The sequence below is a fragment of the Sycon ciliatum genome, chromosome 9, assembly GCF_964019385.1.
Source record: "Sycon ciliatum chromosome 9, ocSycCili1.1, whole genome shotgun sequence".
Taxonomy (NCBI): Eukaryota; Metazoa; Porifera; class Calcarea; order Leucosolenida; family Sycettidae; genus Sycon; species Sycon ciliatum.
In genome coordinates, this window is record NC_088651.1 from 15370722 (window position 1) to 15386431 (window position 15710).

The window sequence follows — 15710 nt, forward strand, 5'->3', positions numbered from 1 at the left end:
GCACCAGCAGCAACAGTTCTACAATATCACAATTTTGATTCGTTCACCTCAGCGCCGCTCGCATCAGATTCACTCTCGCTCAGATGAGTACTCAGGCGCGATGTCACGCATGCCGTGATTCTCACGGCCAGGCGAATCAGCTGATCGCACCTGACAAGTCCTTGTAAGAGTTGCTGTTGCTGTGCTTCCTCGCTGTTTGGTAAATTTGATTTCTTCATTCGGGGACGATTTATTTGAGCAAGGAGGACTCAACGGAGCTCTCTTTCTCACCACATTACACTGGAAATACTCCAGGGACATCCAGCCTAGACTGGTGCCGTCAGTGTCCTCAGAAAGCTTTTCTGACACGGCCTCAAGAGATGCACTCCCATTCTCGAAATGCGCACATGGCGGATGGTCGTCTTTTCCAATTTCACCAGACTTCAGTCGATTGATACTGCAAAATGTATATGGTAAGTATGGTTGTTTTTTACACCGTTGGAAAGCCTTGGACCTCAGCTACGCATGGAGCACCATTTTAGTTGTCTCCTAGCAACAAAACTCACCGAAAATGCGATTTTACTGTAAGGTTCACATACGACCCTTACGCTTATGTGAGACCCATAAAGGGTTAACAGTCTTGTCACGACGTTGACATGATGCTCAATGTCTTGAGATTATTTGCAGTACACGTCATGGTTTGTGTTCTCTATCCCGGTTTTGTTTCCGCGTTCCCACACCGAAGCTGGGCCGCGAGTTTATTATTTCTACTGACTCACTCACCTCTTAGCTACGTCCTCCATGTTTTTTCCTGCCTCTTTTCTCTCTGCGCAAGCGCCTTGCGCATTAGTCGTCGTCTTCTTTCAGTTCACAGCAAGAACAAGAATTATTTACCTCTTGTGCAGTGTCAGTCAAATTCAGTCAAATCAAGCTCTCCCGATCCCAAGAAACTGCCTGACGTGTGCACACGTCTAACTGATATCCACGCTAGCTTTCATCCTATGTAGAACATTATTTTCCATCCATGTATACACAACAGAACCCGGAGCACCACCTCCCCAAAGGATTTCCCTAAAAACGAGAAAATAAGCCAAGAATTGAACACGTTTGAACCAATTAATGGCTTATGAGATTCATTGGACATAGATCACCCACCCATCCACCCACCCATCCACCCACCCATCCATCCACTCACCCATCCCCCCACTCACCCATCCCCCCACTCACCCATCCACCCACCCACCCATCTACCCACCCATCTACCCACCCACCCATCTACCCACCCACCCATCTACCCACCCACCCATCCACCCACCCATCCCCCCCCCACACACAAAAACAGTCATACCACTTCCCTGGTCAGGTTTTGTGGCGAAACAGGTGCGTCCGACTTGACTTGTCTCTGCATGCATCTGAAACATATTTCCCAGGGATGGGAGCATGAAGAGAACAGAAATATGTATTCCCAGCGAGGGGAGTATGAGAAAAACAGAATCAGAAACAATGTCACATGTGAACAAGGTCTCTGGCAAGTGGTCCATAGATGGTAAATAGCCAATTTATGTCGTTTTTCGTTGCTGCAACAAGCTTTCTGGGAGATATGTTTCCAGTTTAGATACCAGTAAGGTGTCATATATCCCATATCAAATTTTGAAAAATCACTTTATCTCACATGACGTCATAAATTATGATGTCATCATGACGTCATCGAATTTAGTCTAAACTTCCAGATGCTATAACTCCAGAACGGTTGCTCAGATCAACCTCGGACTTCCGCAATTGGAAACAGTCGATTTTTCCCTACAGGTTCTGAAATTTTGATTTTATGGTGAACTTCCCCTTTAACCCTTTTAGGGCCAATGAGGTATAAATACGTCATTGAGAATGACGCCCGTCCACTTATGACGTATATATAGGTCATGAAAACACTACATCGCGAGCTGTCCAATACTGCACCCGTTGACTAGATGTAGAGTGCTAAAGTGGATGGCTGTCACCCGCACGTGGGTGTGCGTCATCTGCAGGTCGAACTTCGCCCGTAGGCCGCGTGAACGCGGCCCAGGGAGTCCTTGAGTACAATGCAATTTTCAAATTTTGACCATTCCAAATTATCGACATTTTCGTCGGGTCGCTCACATTTCGGTCATGTCGCGACACTGTGCTTTCTGTGGTTTCTTTCGTGTTTACAGTGGAGAAAGGCTGGTGGGAGTTCAGGCCCTTACCACCCATTTGATGGATGTGGCCCACCTGGGCAAATATTGGAAGGGCCGGCAAGTCGGACTGCTTCTGTACTCCGACTACCAGGACACCGTGGAGCGTATCAGTATCCTGATGATGTGTGAAGGTCTGGGATCTGCATAGCTCAACTCACGATGTGTGCAGTTTCCGTGTCCGACACCGTCGGCTCTATGACGGGCGCCGTTGAGGTAGTACTCGATGCTACCCCGTCCTATCCAAGCAGGTTCATTAAAGCGATGAAGGCGACCTCCATAGCACCAGGCGGACTCCCCTACTATCAACAAGAGCTGATCCGTCCTCCCGATGGAGTCTACCATCGACGTGCCAAATTTCTTGCTGCGCTTTTTGATCTGCCAACTCCACAACAGTTCTTATTGGCGTCCGCCTTTCTATTAGTAAAGGACCCGTGGTGAGAGACCACGACCGGTCGTCCAAGTCTACACCGAATGTATCAGCCATATCTATTTACTGAGAATAATGTAACAACTCCTCCACAAACGCTTCGACAACTGACGTCTTCTTCATCCTGGGTTTTTTCCTCTTGGTGGTTTTGGATAAGAGTTGAAAAGTCCAAAAGGTCAACTGATGACCTTTGCATTACTTGGTATGATTGGATTTTAGCCGATGATGTCGGTATGCAGCTGGGGAGCGAATTCGACAGGAAGAAGGTAAAGGCCTTGCTTTGCGGTTCACACCTTCACTTCAGTATCATTACATTTACAGTATGGCGTTCACTTGCCACTGCGGTGTGGAACTGACAGGAGTTATACCCTTGTTTCAGCACCTGAGGCGGTGCGTCAAGCGCCGCCTCTTTCTTATAATATATTGTGACAAATGGTAAGTGTGCAGTGCTCCTAGCTTTCTCCCCCAACAAAAGAGCTCTATGACACTGTGCTTTCTGCGGTTTCTTTCGTTTTTACAGTGGAGAAAGGCTGGTGGGAGGCCCAGCCGTGGTCGCCCACCTCACGGGTACGGCCCATCTAACCCGTTACTGGGAGGGTCGGCAAGTCGGACTGCTGTTGCAGTCCGACTACCGGGACGCCGTAGAGCGTATTAGGACCCTGTATTGTATATTGCGATACCTGGTAAGTGTGCAGTGCTGACAGCTCTCTCCCCAAACAAAAGAGCTCTATGACACTGTGCTTTCTGCGGTTTCTTTCGTTTTTACAGTGGAGAAAGGCTGGTGGGAGGCTCAGCTGTGGCTTCGCATCTCGCGGATGTGGCTCACCTGAGCCGTTACTGGAAGGGCCGGCAGGTCGGACTCCTTTTGCAGTCCGACTATCAGGACACTGACACTGTGCTTTCTGCTGTTTCTTTCGTTTTTACAGTGGAGAAAGGCTGGTGGGGGGCCCAGCCGTGACCGCACACCTTGCAGATGCGGCCCATCGAAACCGATACTGGAAGGACCGGCAGGTCGGACTGCTTCTGCAGTCGGAATACCAAGACGCTGTGAAAGGTCTTGCTTTGCGGTTCACACCTTCACTTCCGTATCATCAAGTTAAAATGGCATTCACGTGTCATTGTGGGGCTAAACTGACAGGGGTAATACCCCTCTTCCAGCACTTGAGGCGGTCCATCAAGCGTCGCCTCTTGGTTATTTTATATTGTGATACTTGGTAAGAGTGCAGTGCTCACAGCTCTCTCCCCCAGCAATAGAGCTCTATGACATTGTGCTTTCTGCGGCTTCTTTCTTGTTTACAGTGGAGAAAGGCTGGTGGGGGTTCAAGCCCTTGTCATCCATTTGATGGATGTGGCGCACCTAACCAACTATTGGAAGGGTCGGCAGGTGGCCAAATATTGGAAGGGCCGACTATTCAGCCACTGCTGGGTAAGGGATACCAGTTGTCCATCGACAACTGGTACAGCAGTATTGAACTGGCATGCTACCTTCCTGAATATGCATGGGCCAGGTAACCGACTGCGAGAAGAGTCTCATTCGGAAGTTGACGTGTGTGAACGGCTACAATCTGCATCTGGGAGGAGTGGATTGGAATGATGGCATGATCTCTTTGTATACGGCCACTCGCAAGTCATGTAAGTGGTACAGAAAAGTGGCAACGCACATTCTGGAGCAAGGTATGAACAATGCCTATCTCATTTACACATTTCGTTCTTATAAAAGCCCGGAAGACCGCGATTGGCCCATATTTTGTAGTCCTTTTGACGCTGAGTCGACTGGTTTTGGTCCGAAAAGGCTGGGATGTAGCGTTCGGTCCTTATTCCCAATCGAACATGGCGTACACCAGTCACCTGGTCACCGTGCCTGCAGGCTGCAACTTACAGCATGTTTGGGCGAGTTTCTGTCACTCGAGTTGAACCTATATGGATGTGCGGTGAAAACACCTAACTAAGGACCCCCTACCACTAAAGACCACCTACCACTAAGGACCACCTACCACTAAAGACCGCTTTCTCTGGCACCAAGGGGTGGTCGTTAGTCATAGGTTTTACTGTATGCGATGACACTTGAAAATGCGGTCACCTGCGAAATGCGAAATGCGGACACTAACACGCGTGCCCCATAGTACTGTGTTTAGGTAAGATATATTCATTACACTGACGGTATCCCAACTCCTTAATTACCAGATGTTGTATGCCTCCATCTATCTCCTTAGCCTATCCTCGATTAACTGCTCCCTCTACATAAAGTTTTCATTTCATTCTTCTTGCAGGAGATCCCCTCGACAGGCCCAAAGCCTTTGGGAAATCCTTAAATATAATAAAATACAAATACAAAGTGTGTTGCACTGATGTCAGCCTGGCAAATGCGGACATACTGGCTGGTGCACCAGGGTTCATGCACTATGTGCCATGTGTCATACTATCTTACAGGAGTGTACACTAGTATGTGGCAACCTCAGTCCTGGATGGGATCATGCTCATGTACATAAAGCACCTACTGGAGACGTGTACAGTCAGACCTCGCTTAACCGCACACATCCCTTTTCCACCAAAAAACACATCCGGATAGGCGAGGGAACCGGATAATCGGATACACACACACTGTATGTATTCATGACATATGCTGTAAATCGGTAACCAAAGATTTTCCGCCGAATGACGAGGGATCCGGATAACAGAGGACCGGATAAGCGAGGTCTGACTGTACTGTATTATGATGGTTGCATCCATTGCAACGAACAAAATGACATACATACTGTATGATGCTGGGTGCAAGTTGCTGAGAATTGAGGACATCTGTAAATTGAGGACGTGTTCAAACTGTGAATTGGACAAGGGTTCGTCGCTTTATCACGAAATTCCCTATATCATGCGAGTTCGTTAGAAGTGTAGTCGAATGTAGTAAGGAAGCGAGAGACACACCCGCAAAACGGCCATCCCTATTCTCGGAAAAAATATTATTTTTCTCTCACTTCACCCCGAGTCTACAAGGAAAGAAGGGTAAAGGTATAGTTTAGGGTCCCAAATTATTTTAGTGGGTCAGCATGCTCTACAGAGCCCCAGGCATGCACATTACACACACGAGACATGCATAGTACAAACAGGGCATGCGCAATGCACTCGAGGTCAACAAGGTCAATGCACTCGAGCCAGTCGAGGTTAACACGACAGCAGCTAGAGTTAAATGGAAACTCACCAAGTTGTGGTTGAGCTCTGAATGCTCCTAATTATTATGACCTTGTTGACCTCGACTGTCTGGTGCATGCCTTGTTTGCACTGCGCATGCTCTGTTTGTACTATGCATGTCTCGTGTGTGTAATGTGCATGCCTGGGGCTCTGCATGCTGGCCCACTGAAATAATTTGGGACCCTAAACGATACCTTAACCGAAAGAAGTAGTTATGCTCGATAAAATCCGATCCAGAGTGCATTTTTGCGCCCTCCACTAGCACACCCTTGACGCCCTGAAAGTAGCACGAATGCGGCTGGAATTTGCATATGTGCAAGTACAAATGAAATGCAATGTGATCGGAACCAGTCCAGGGCACCGCCTTTGCACTCCGGGTCGGATTTCACGGAGCTCAACTGTATGATGAACTCACTGCTCAACCAACAGAGAATTGCTCGCCAACCTCAAGTACGAAACGTATACCGAATCCTCTTACCTGATGCGTCTTCCCAGAACGGCCATTCCCAGAGCACACGCTGAGCAGCGCTGATGGATGTCGTTGCAGACGATTCCCCGCTTCTTGTCGCCATCTGATGGTCCTTCTCAGCACCTTGCCAAAACTTACTTCTGGCTCGGCAATCAGCTCTGCTCTGCGAAGTGTAACGCGGAGAACATGTTGCTCAAACCACCGGCCATCGAACCTGCAATTGAGAAGACCATACAGAACACACGGCACCGACGACATTAGTCGACCTCCCTTTGGGAAAGCCGCAGACAAGCGTTCACACCAAACTACACAATGTCATGTACTTCGAAGTAGTAGACAAGTCACTGAACGGCCTAGAGCTGTGATGCAAGCCAGCACAAATCGCACAATGAAAACGATCGCTTGATGACAGAGAGAATGAAGCATGTCAGCATAGCTCACCTCGCGATGTGTGCAGTTTCCGTGTCCGACACCTGGCTGAAGTCACGGAGAAATAGCCGGCGATTACTGCTTTCTTGCGCAACATACTGCCAAAATGGCTACACAAGCTACTGCTGAAAAGGACGAAAGTTCACATGATGGTATCGAGTATTGCAATCAAGTCCGTCTTTATCGCAACTTGGAGCTCCTCGGATCAACTGCTTGAAATAATTTACTGGATCTACTCATCACTACCGGTCATGGGCAGGGGCAACAAAGAACTACTGGCGGTAAGCAGACAAGGGGTTCTCTGGAGATTCAAGAATAAACTCTTTGTTTCGTTTTGCCCTACGCGGTCTGGAAACTCACTATAACTTGGAATCTTTTGTCACTTCGCCATAGGGACTCGTCAAGAACGGACTGAGCACATTGCCTGGACAGGAAAAAGGGTTTAGGACAAAACTGACCGTCTACAAACGGAAGCAGAATAAAGTGCTTCCACCTTCTCTGACCAAGACCGAAAAACTGCTCGTGCAAACTCTTCCGATGAGGAGTATGCGCAGCAGCTGCTGCTAAGGAGTTCGATTCTACTGTCCTGAGACGAGTAGAGAGTGTAGCCGGCCAGGAAGGCGCGAAACCGGTAACCATGACGATCACGCAGCTGCTGTTGCGCCGGCGCGGCGAGGCGCAACCCGTACACGTAGCTCTAGATGTACATGTATGTATGTATGTATGTAGCAGACTAGCGTCGCCACTAATGCCACTACTAGTACTAGTATTATCAAGAGTCCATAACCCGGGTTATGGACTCTTGGTATTAGTATCAAGAGTACATATGGGGTTATGTACTCTTGGTATCATCCTACAGCATGCACTCTGCAGCTGCATGCATCAGAGTTCACTGACCGGTACGCGGTACACGGTCATGACCGGTCATGACCTCTGATGTGACGACTGTACGTAGGCGTTCCCAAAATCGGCCGGTTTGCGCCTATTCGGCTGTTCGCTGGGCTCCAAGATACTTGGTCCGCATCAGCGATATTGTCGCTTATCTTTCAGCTTTGTTTATATGTCGCCAATGCTTACTTGGCCGCCCATTTCATCCCAATTTTGGTTAGCTAGTTAGTTTGCTAGTACCTGAAAGGTCTAGCTAGAGTTCGAGTGAATATCGAGAGCGACAGGTGGGTGATTCGGATTGATACAGCGCCGCATCAAAAAAGATTATCTTGTCACGCTGTGCAGGCAAGAGCAGCACAAGCCACAAGAAAGTAATCGGCTACTCGGAATCAGCTTGATTTTGCTGAACGCCCGAGATCGCTCACCGCAGGGATCGCTCATCAAGCTGAGATCGCAGCTCCCTTACCTCCAGCTCCTCGCTCGGAGTATCCAGCGCGTCGTGGAGATTTGCAAGTACATGTACTGTACGCGTCGTCGTCGTCGTCGTTCAAAATAAAATCTTGCAAAGAATGGCGTCTGATTTGAACCACACAGGCTGTCGTGCTGCCCAGGCGAAGTCCTAGAGAGAAGGCGACCGTCACGATCGACTTCTCTTTAGAAAATAGCCAGGCAGCGGAGAGGAAGAGAGATGAGCTTGCAAAAGCAAGAGAGTCGATCCCGAGCAAAATATTTGTCGCCAGCGCCGAAAGCAGCGACGAGGAGGACCGAAAAAAGTAGGAACCCTTCCTTGGACAATAAATTCCTCGCAGCTAGTTGTCATTCTATACCTTACCTTCCATCGTACCAAGATATATCACTTCAGGTGCACGCGTTCATGTCCAAAGTCTAAGTTCAAATTGTCGAAAGATAATCGACAATATTGCTGAAGCGGACCAAGTACATCAGATCATTTGGCTGCAAAATTAGCTACATGTAATTGTTCGAAAATCGGCTGCAAAATTGGAATTTATGGGAAAATCGGCTAAAAACATTCTCTCGGTCTCGCCGCTCCTGGCAGCGTCGCTGGGTCCGTCGAAATAACCTGTTTTCTCATGCATTTGTACTTTTGTTTGTCTTGACTGCTGGGTGGGTGGCGTACTGGGTTGGTGCTGTTCTAAGAATCAAGATCCAAAGGGACAAACACAGGTCGAACAGCTCGCCAGCCAGTGTTGTACATGTGGTCGCGCTTGTAGCTCTGTGTCGTACATGCGGTTGCGCGGGTGTCTCTTGTCGTACATGTGGCTGCGCTTGTGTCTCTTTTGTCGTACACGTGGCTGCGTATGTGTCGCTGTGTCGTACATGCTGCTGATCCGTGGTACACGCCGCTGCGCCGTCTTGGAATGCTTAGTACATGCCGCTGCACCGTCTTCTGTCCCCTCCGTATGCATTATTTATCATCTCGTCCCCGTTGCATACACATTTTCTCGTCTTGTCTCCGTTGTATTTGTCTGGTTGCCGTCTTGTGTCCGTCGTATTTCCCCGTCGTTCGTCTTTGTCTCCCGTCCTGTTCAGGCCTTGTTGTACTTTGCACAGGCACCTCTTTAGTATCCCTCACCCCACTTTTTCCCCTCTTTTCTCCACGTCCCCATAATATATTCTCTTGTCCGTTTTGTTGGAGCGCAGTTCTCCAGTCCCCTTACTGAAAGCAAGTTCGAGAAAACGCTCTCTCTCCCAGTGTGCACGAGTCTTTTGGTTGTTGTGTGGAGTGGCGAGGAGAGCCGCAGTTCGTCGAATTAAACTGACGACATTTGGCGCCCAACACATCGAATCCACGACCCTGAAGCTCGTCGACGCGTCGCCGTCAGCTCGTATTCTTCTTCTCCTCGCCGTACCTCCGTATCGATGACGTACTACGAACGACCAGGCCCCGCATTGGCGCGCCTCCTCAGGTGAGCACCCGGTCTTGCTAGTTTGCTTTGTGTGTCGTTTCTTGTCCAAGCGTGCATGGTATTGGGTCCCGGCTTAGGTCCGTGGTCCCTTCGATAGTTCATTGAGCGTATGTACCGTAATTTTAGAGGCCTACTTTCCAGTAGCTCCAGCCAGTCGGTCTAACAGTGCAATCTGTCTTTCGTAAATCTTGTGTCGTTGTACCTACTTGCCCTGCAGAATGCCGTGTTGTTAGAAAAAAAATTTTGAAAAAAAAAAAAATTGTTTGGCACTTTGAACAAAAAAAAATTAAATAAAAAATTACTGTTTCGTAACACCACCTGATCCGGGGTCTCGTACTGGTAGTGGTATACTCATTATGTCTCAGCCAGCCCAGAGTAAGGTCACTGTTGAGGGCGCGGGCAAGTGGCTCATGCCCAAGCCATTTGCGGGCTCATCAAGGGAGGACCTGCAGTCCTTCCTAAACGACTTTGTGCTATGCCTAGAAGCTAATGGGTATGTTCCAGTGGCGCAACCAAACGATACAGTGGATGCAGAGTCACGGCAAAAACTCGAGCTAATGGCCCGGGTTATCCTGTGTAAAAGCCTCACCGGCAGTGCTGCTTTGATGCTGCAGTCCCTGACCGCAACCGAACGCGGAGATAGAGGAACCATTGAGCAGGCATTGCAGGCTAGGTTTGGGGACCAGGGGAAGGAACTGTTACGCCAAACCGAGCTCCAAGCTCGCAAACGGCGGGTGGGCGAAACCCTAACGGAACTCGGGGACGCCATCCAAGTCTTAGTGGCAAAAGCCTACCCTGGGGCCCCCTCCACCATTGCGGACACGGTTTCAGTCCGGGCTTTTCTTGATGCATTAGACCCAGAAATGCGACGACGGGTGGGGGACCACGAACCAACAACCTTACTGAAAGCGGTCCAGAAAGCGGTAGTTCTGGAAACTCAGGATAGGCTTCACCCCGCTAGCGAGCCGGTCTTCGTAGCGGCCGCGGCACCTGAGGTAGAGTCTCGGCTCCATAGTCTCGAGAAATTGTGCGCCACCCAGACCCGTCTCCTGGAGACTTTGTGTGAAACCAGGGGTGATCCGGGGTCCTACCAGAGGGGTAAGGGTCCCCGTTGTTATGAATGCGGGAAGTTAGGGCATATTAGGGCCGAGTGCCGGCAGTGGCGGCCGCAGCCGCAAGGCCGCCGACAACCGTTTTCCACTAAGCGCCAGGCGCCCGAAAAGCCACAACAGGGGTCGGGTAGGCTCCCCCACCCTCAACAGGATTTAAACTAGGCGAGGCGGCTGGTGCGGGTCTTCCTGCCGCCTCGACCATGGAACCACAGCCAACTGATGAATGTGATGAGGAGTGTATTGCTGTGGCTTTGCCGATCTTTACCGATGATACCATGGAATTGTGTGACCCTTTCCTCCCTTTGTCTTTGGGGGAAACCGAGAATTTGGCAGCTTCGGCTGCGCCCGAGTGTCCGGACCTGTTGTCCCCGGCGCCTGAGGGTGGTATTGTTACGGTCCCAGATGTAGGATGTCCTGCTAATGCTGCCTCTGTGTCTGATGCGTGTGATGTGTGTGACATATGTGCCTTCGAGCATTCTCCGGCGGAGGCCCACCTCTGCACTCCACCTGCCGCTCCACTGCCCTCCCCTCCGTCTATTCCGGTCGAGTCCTCGGATGCCCTCCCGGTGGGTGCTGTCACGGCCGTCACCGATGCTGTACCCTTCTACATCCACCGTGCTGGCACCAGTCTCTTCGCGCCCGGTAAGTTGAGTACTGATGTGTGTAACTCGGTGGTATCATGTCTGGTCGACACGGGTGCGGCCATTACCTTGGTGAATTTTGCGGTAGTGCAGAAATTGCATGCGGAGCATCTATTACGACCCGCTTCAGAGTTGGGTGTGTCGGCACTGTACACTGCAGGCGGGGGTACCCTTGACATGAAGGGCTGTTTACCCCTGACATTTAAGTTTGGCAATATTTCGTTTTCCGCCCGTGTTTTAGCTGTCGCGGGGTTAACTGAGGAGTGTTTGTTGGGTGCCGACATTTTGGCAGCCCATGGGTTTTCGCTACACCTGGATGGGTCACCCCGTTTAAAGTTAGCAGGTAACACCGTCCCATTGTCTAGGGGACGGGGGGATGTAGTTCCGGTTCATGCCGCAAGGTTCGGCGGTGACGTGCAGAGCACGTTGTGGTTTGGGTTTTCGACCCTGTTGCTTTTAATAGCAAGTGGTTGCAGTTCAGCTCGGCTGATATTAGTGTGCAAACTCGCATTAGCTTTTAGTTTTATCATTGCGTTTATTGTTCGGGGTGGCATCACGTGGCCTGTGTATTCCCCTACCCCGGTGGTCCCTCCCAGGGTCTGCCCCCCTGCTGCTCCGCCGGAACTGGGCTACTCCATCTCCTTAGTGTCTGCTGTGGAAATTCCCCCATGGTCACAATTGCTGTTGCGGGGCGCAGTCAACGCCCCTCCCGAGATGATTGGTCTGGTAGAAGCTGTTGTTGATTCTGATTTGGGGTATGCCCTACCCCGTGCTGTGTGCGCTGTATCTCCTTCGGGTAGTGTCCCCTTGTGTGTAACCAATGTGTCTGATGTGCCGGTGTGGTTGGAGCGTGGTATGCATCTAGGGCAGTTCCTACCGGTGGAGGACCCTCGGCCGGATGTCTCAACAGACGAGGGTGTGGCAGTGGGCGTGCAGTCAGCGACGTCCGATTCAACACCAGCGGATCGCTTTGATCTCTCTCGGTTTGCTGGCACTGCGGAACAACGCCAAGCTCTGGTCAGTTTACTGAACGGTTTTAATGATGTCATAGCCGTAGATGATTGTGATGTGGGAGAGACCCCCCTCTTGACTCATTGCATCGACACCGGCGCTACACGCCCAATTCGTCAGGGGCCGAGACGCCTCCCCCCTCCCAGGGTCAAGATTGTGGCCGAAGAGGTCGAGAAAATGTTAGACAAGGGTATAATATCCCCTAGCGTGTCCCCGTGGGCTAGTCCGATTGTGTTGGTACAAAAACCAGATGGTTCAATTAGGTTCTGTGTCGACTACCGTAAATTAAATGATGCCACGCACAAGGATTCGTACCCCTTGCCTAGGATTGACGATACCCTGGATAGGCTGGGTGGGGCACAGTATTTTTCCACGTTAGACCTACAGTCGGGTTACTGGCAGGTGCCAGTGGAGGGGAAGGATCAGCAGAAAACGGCGTTCATCACTCCACAGGGGCTATTTGAATTCCGCCGCATGCCCTTTGGCCTCTGCAATGCTCCTGCCACGTTCCAGCGGATGATGCATGCCGTGCTGCGGGGCCTTTCCCCCCTCTACTGTCTAGTTTATCTCGATGATGTTATTGTGTTTTCTCGCACATTCGCGGAGCACTTCCGCCGTTTAGAGGCTGTGCTAACTGCATTACGACGAGCGAAGCTTAAGATAAAACCTAGAAAGTGCCATTTGCTGCTGGCCGAGGTCCATTTCTTAGGGCATGTAGTCTCGGCTAAGGGGATTTCCACGGACCCGGGAAAAGTTAAAGCGGTACAGGAATGGAAGCAGCCAGCGTCTCTTAAGTCTCTACAATCATTTCTCGGATTTGCGTCATACTATCGACGGTTTATTCCGCATTTTGCGTCGGTGGCCCATCCACTGCATGACCTGTTACGAAAAGAGACTCCATTTGTCTGGGCAGAGGCTCATCAGTTAGCGTTCAAAAAGTTGTGCACAGCGTTTAGTTCAGCACCCATTTTGGCCTTTCCAGACTTTTCGCGCCCATTTATTGTGGATACGGATGCCTGCGTTTCAGGCCTAGGTGCGGTACTGTCACAGGTGACTAATGATGGCCTGGAGCGCCCCATAGCGTACATAAGTCGGTCGTGTTCGGCGGCGGAAAAGAACTATACCATCACCAAATTGGAGTTGCTGGCGGTAGTTTGGGCGTGCCGCACTTTTCGACCATACATTCTGTTACGGCCATTTTTGTTGCGCACAGATCATGGTAGCCTGAGATGGCTAATGAATTTTAAAAATCCAACAGGACAGACTGCGCGATGGCTGAGCACGCTGGCTGAGTTTCATTTCACTGTACAGCATCGCCCCGGGTTGCAACATGGAAACGCCGACGGTTTGAGTCGCCAGCTCGAAGCGGAGCCGTCCGTAAATGCAGTTAGTTTTTCTACGCCAGATGTCTCCGAAATTCTTCAGGCACAACAGGCGGATGCGGATATCCATGTAGTTGTAGATCGGCTGGCGGCCGCTCAGCCCATTCAGGATGGGGACAGCCCCGTCGTGCGCGCCCTCATGTCACAGACTGAGAACCTAGCTCTGACCGAGGGAGTTCTCTACCGCGAAACACTGCCATCGCTAGCACGGCAATTAGTAGTTCCGGCAGTTTTACACACCAAATTTCTAAATGAGGCGCACGCCGGCCGCACTTCTGGCCATTTTGGCCAGGATCGTACATTAGCCCGTTTAAGATCGGTAGCATATTGGCCGGGGATGTCCGTGGATGTGGCCCTCTATTGCAAAAGCTGCACGACTTGCGAGCGCGGTAAAGATCCGCCCAGGGCTGTGAAAGCCCCGCTTGGTACTATTTGCGTAGGTGCCCCATTTGAAGTTATGGCGATGGACATCATGGGACCCCTTCCCCTCACGGCTCGTGGTAATAAGTATGTGTTAGTGGTAGCAGACTATTTTTCTAAGTGGGTAGAAATTATTCCCCTCCCGGATATGAAGGCCGAGACCGTAGCAGACCGTTTGGTTGACCGGGTATTTTTGAAGTTTGGAGTCCCCTGCCAATTACATTCGGACCAGGGCCCTAATTTTGAGAGCCGCCTAATCTCCTCTTTATGTAAATTGTTGGGGGTTTGTAAGTCCCGCACCACCCCTTACCGGCCACAGTCAGATGGTCTTGTCGAGAGGGCAAACCGCACGATTCAGGTGGCCCTCCGGGCCTATGTCGCGGACGACCAAACATCCTGGGACCGCCACCTTCCTCTGGTACAATTTGCTTACAATACGGGTGTCCACCGTGCTACGGGATTCACCCCTCATTTTGTGCTATTTGGGAGGGAGGCCCGTTTACCCCTTGATCTTTTTCTCCCTGCCCCGGGGGTCCCTCAAGTTACGCCTCTGCCCGCATATATCACAAATTTGCGGTCATCTTTGGCTAGGGCGTTTGGTGTAGTCCGGGATCGCCTGGGAGTGGCACATCGGGTGGCTAAATCTACTTATGATAGGCGGGTGAAACCCCCCAGTTTTCAACCAGGTGACTATGTCTGGCTCCATGCAGTTCCGCCCCCGGGTGCCAGCCCTAAGCTATTTCGCCCCTGGACTGGGCCATGGCAGGTAGAAGTAATTAAGGGAGTGGTGTGTTCCATTGTACGGGTGGGACCCCCCCCCCCCCTTCGGCCCGCCATGCTAAGCATTTAACGGTACACACCGATCGGTTACGGGCTGTCCACGGTAAGGTAGTGGTTCCCCCAGGGGTACAGCAGGGAGTGTCTCCGCCTGAAATTACGGCGATGCCATCTATGGGGGGTCCAGCCATGTTTTTGCCTGCCCCGTTTGGTGCACCCCACCCTGTGGCTCCGGCTCCCGTTCTGGTTCAGCCCCCGGGTTCGGTCCCCACCCCTCCTCCTTCACCCCCGGGTTCCCCTCCGGGTACGCCCCCGTCTCCTCCGGGTTCCCCTCAGTCCCCGCCCCGGCCTGGTACACCCCGACCCAGACGTTCATGTGTGTTGTCGCCTGGGGGTTACGTCGCCTTAGAGGCAGGACAGGGTCAGCTTCCGTGGAAGGGGTGGTGATTGCTTGAGGCTGCGTGCTCCAGTTGTTTCGGTTGTTTTTTTGTCATTTTTTTTGCTCGTTCTAGTTATCGCGCCGCCGCGGCCCCGACGTCTATCTATTTTGCCATGACGGGGTCGGAGTGCTCTCTACCGGTTGCTCCGTTGCCTCCCCCGCTCTGTCCACCGGCACCTCCAGCACTCCCGTTGCTTCGCCGTGTGCGCCGTCGGTCTCGCCGCTCGAGACAGCGCCGCAGAGTCCGCCGGGCAGCACAGCACACAGCACCATGCATGTCACCTGATTCACTGTCAGCACTATCCGCACCCTCTTCTCCTGCACCGCGGCCGGCTACGCCTCCTGTCCTGGAGGACTTATCCGATGTTGTTCCGTTGGTGGACATTTATTGCTATAACGATCTTGCGTA

The 15710-nt window shown here is 51.2% G+C and overlaps 1 long non-coding RNA gene across 1 annotated transcript; it reads right to left on the reverse strand.

The window, feature by feature from the left end:
• Window positions 1–1306: 1306 nt before the first annotated feature.
• Window positions 1307–7377, reverse strand: LOC135825263 (uncharacterized). Its single transcript, XR_010555043.1, has 3 exons — window positions 6716–7377; window positions 6284–6488; window positions 1307–1391 (listed from the first exon to the last, which is right to left on the reverse strand). It is a non-coding gene; the product is annotated as an uncharacterized LOC135825263 (long non-coding RNA).
• Between the last annotated feature and the right edge of the window lie 8333 nt (window positions 7378–15710).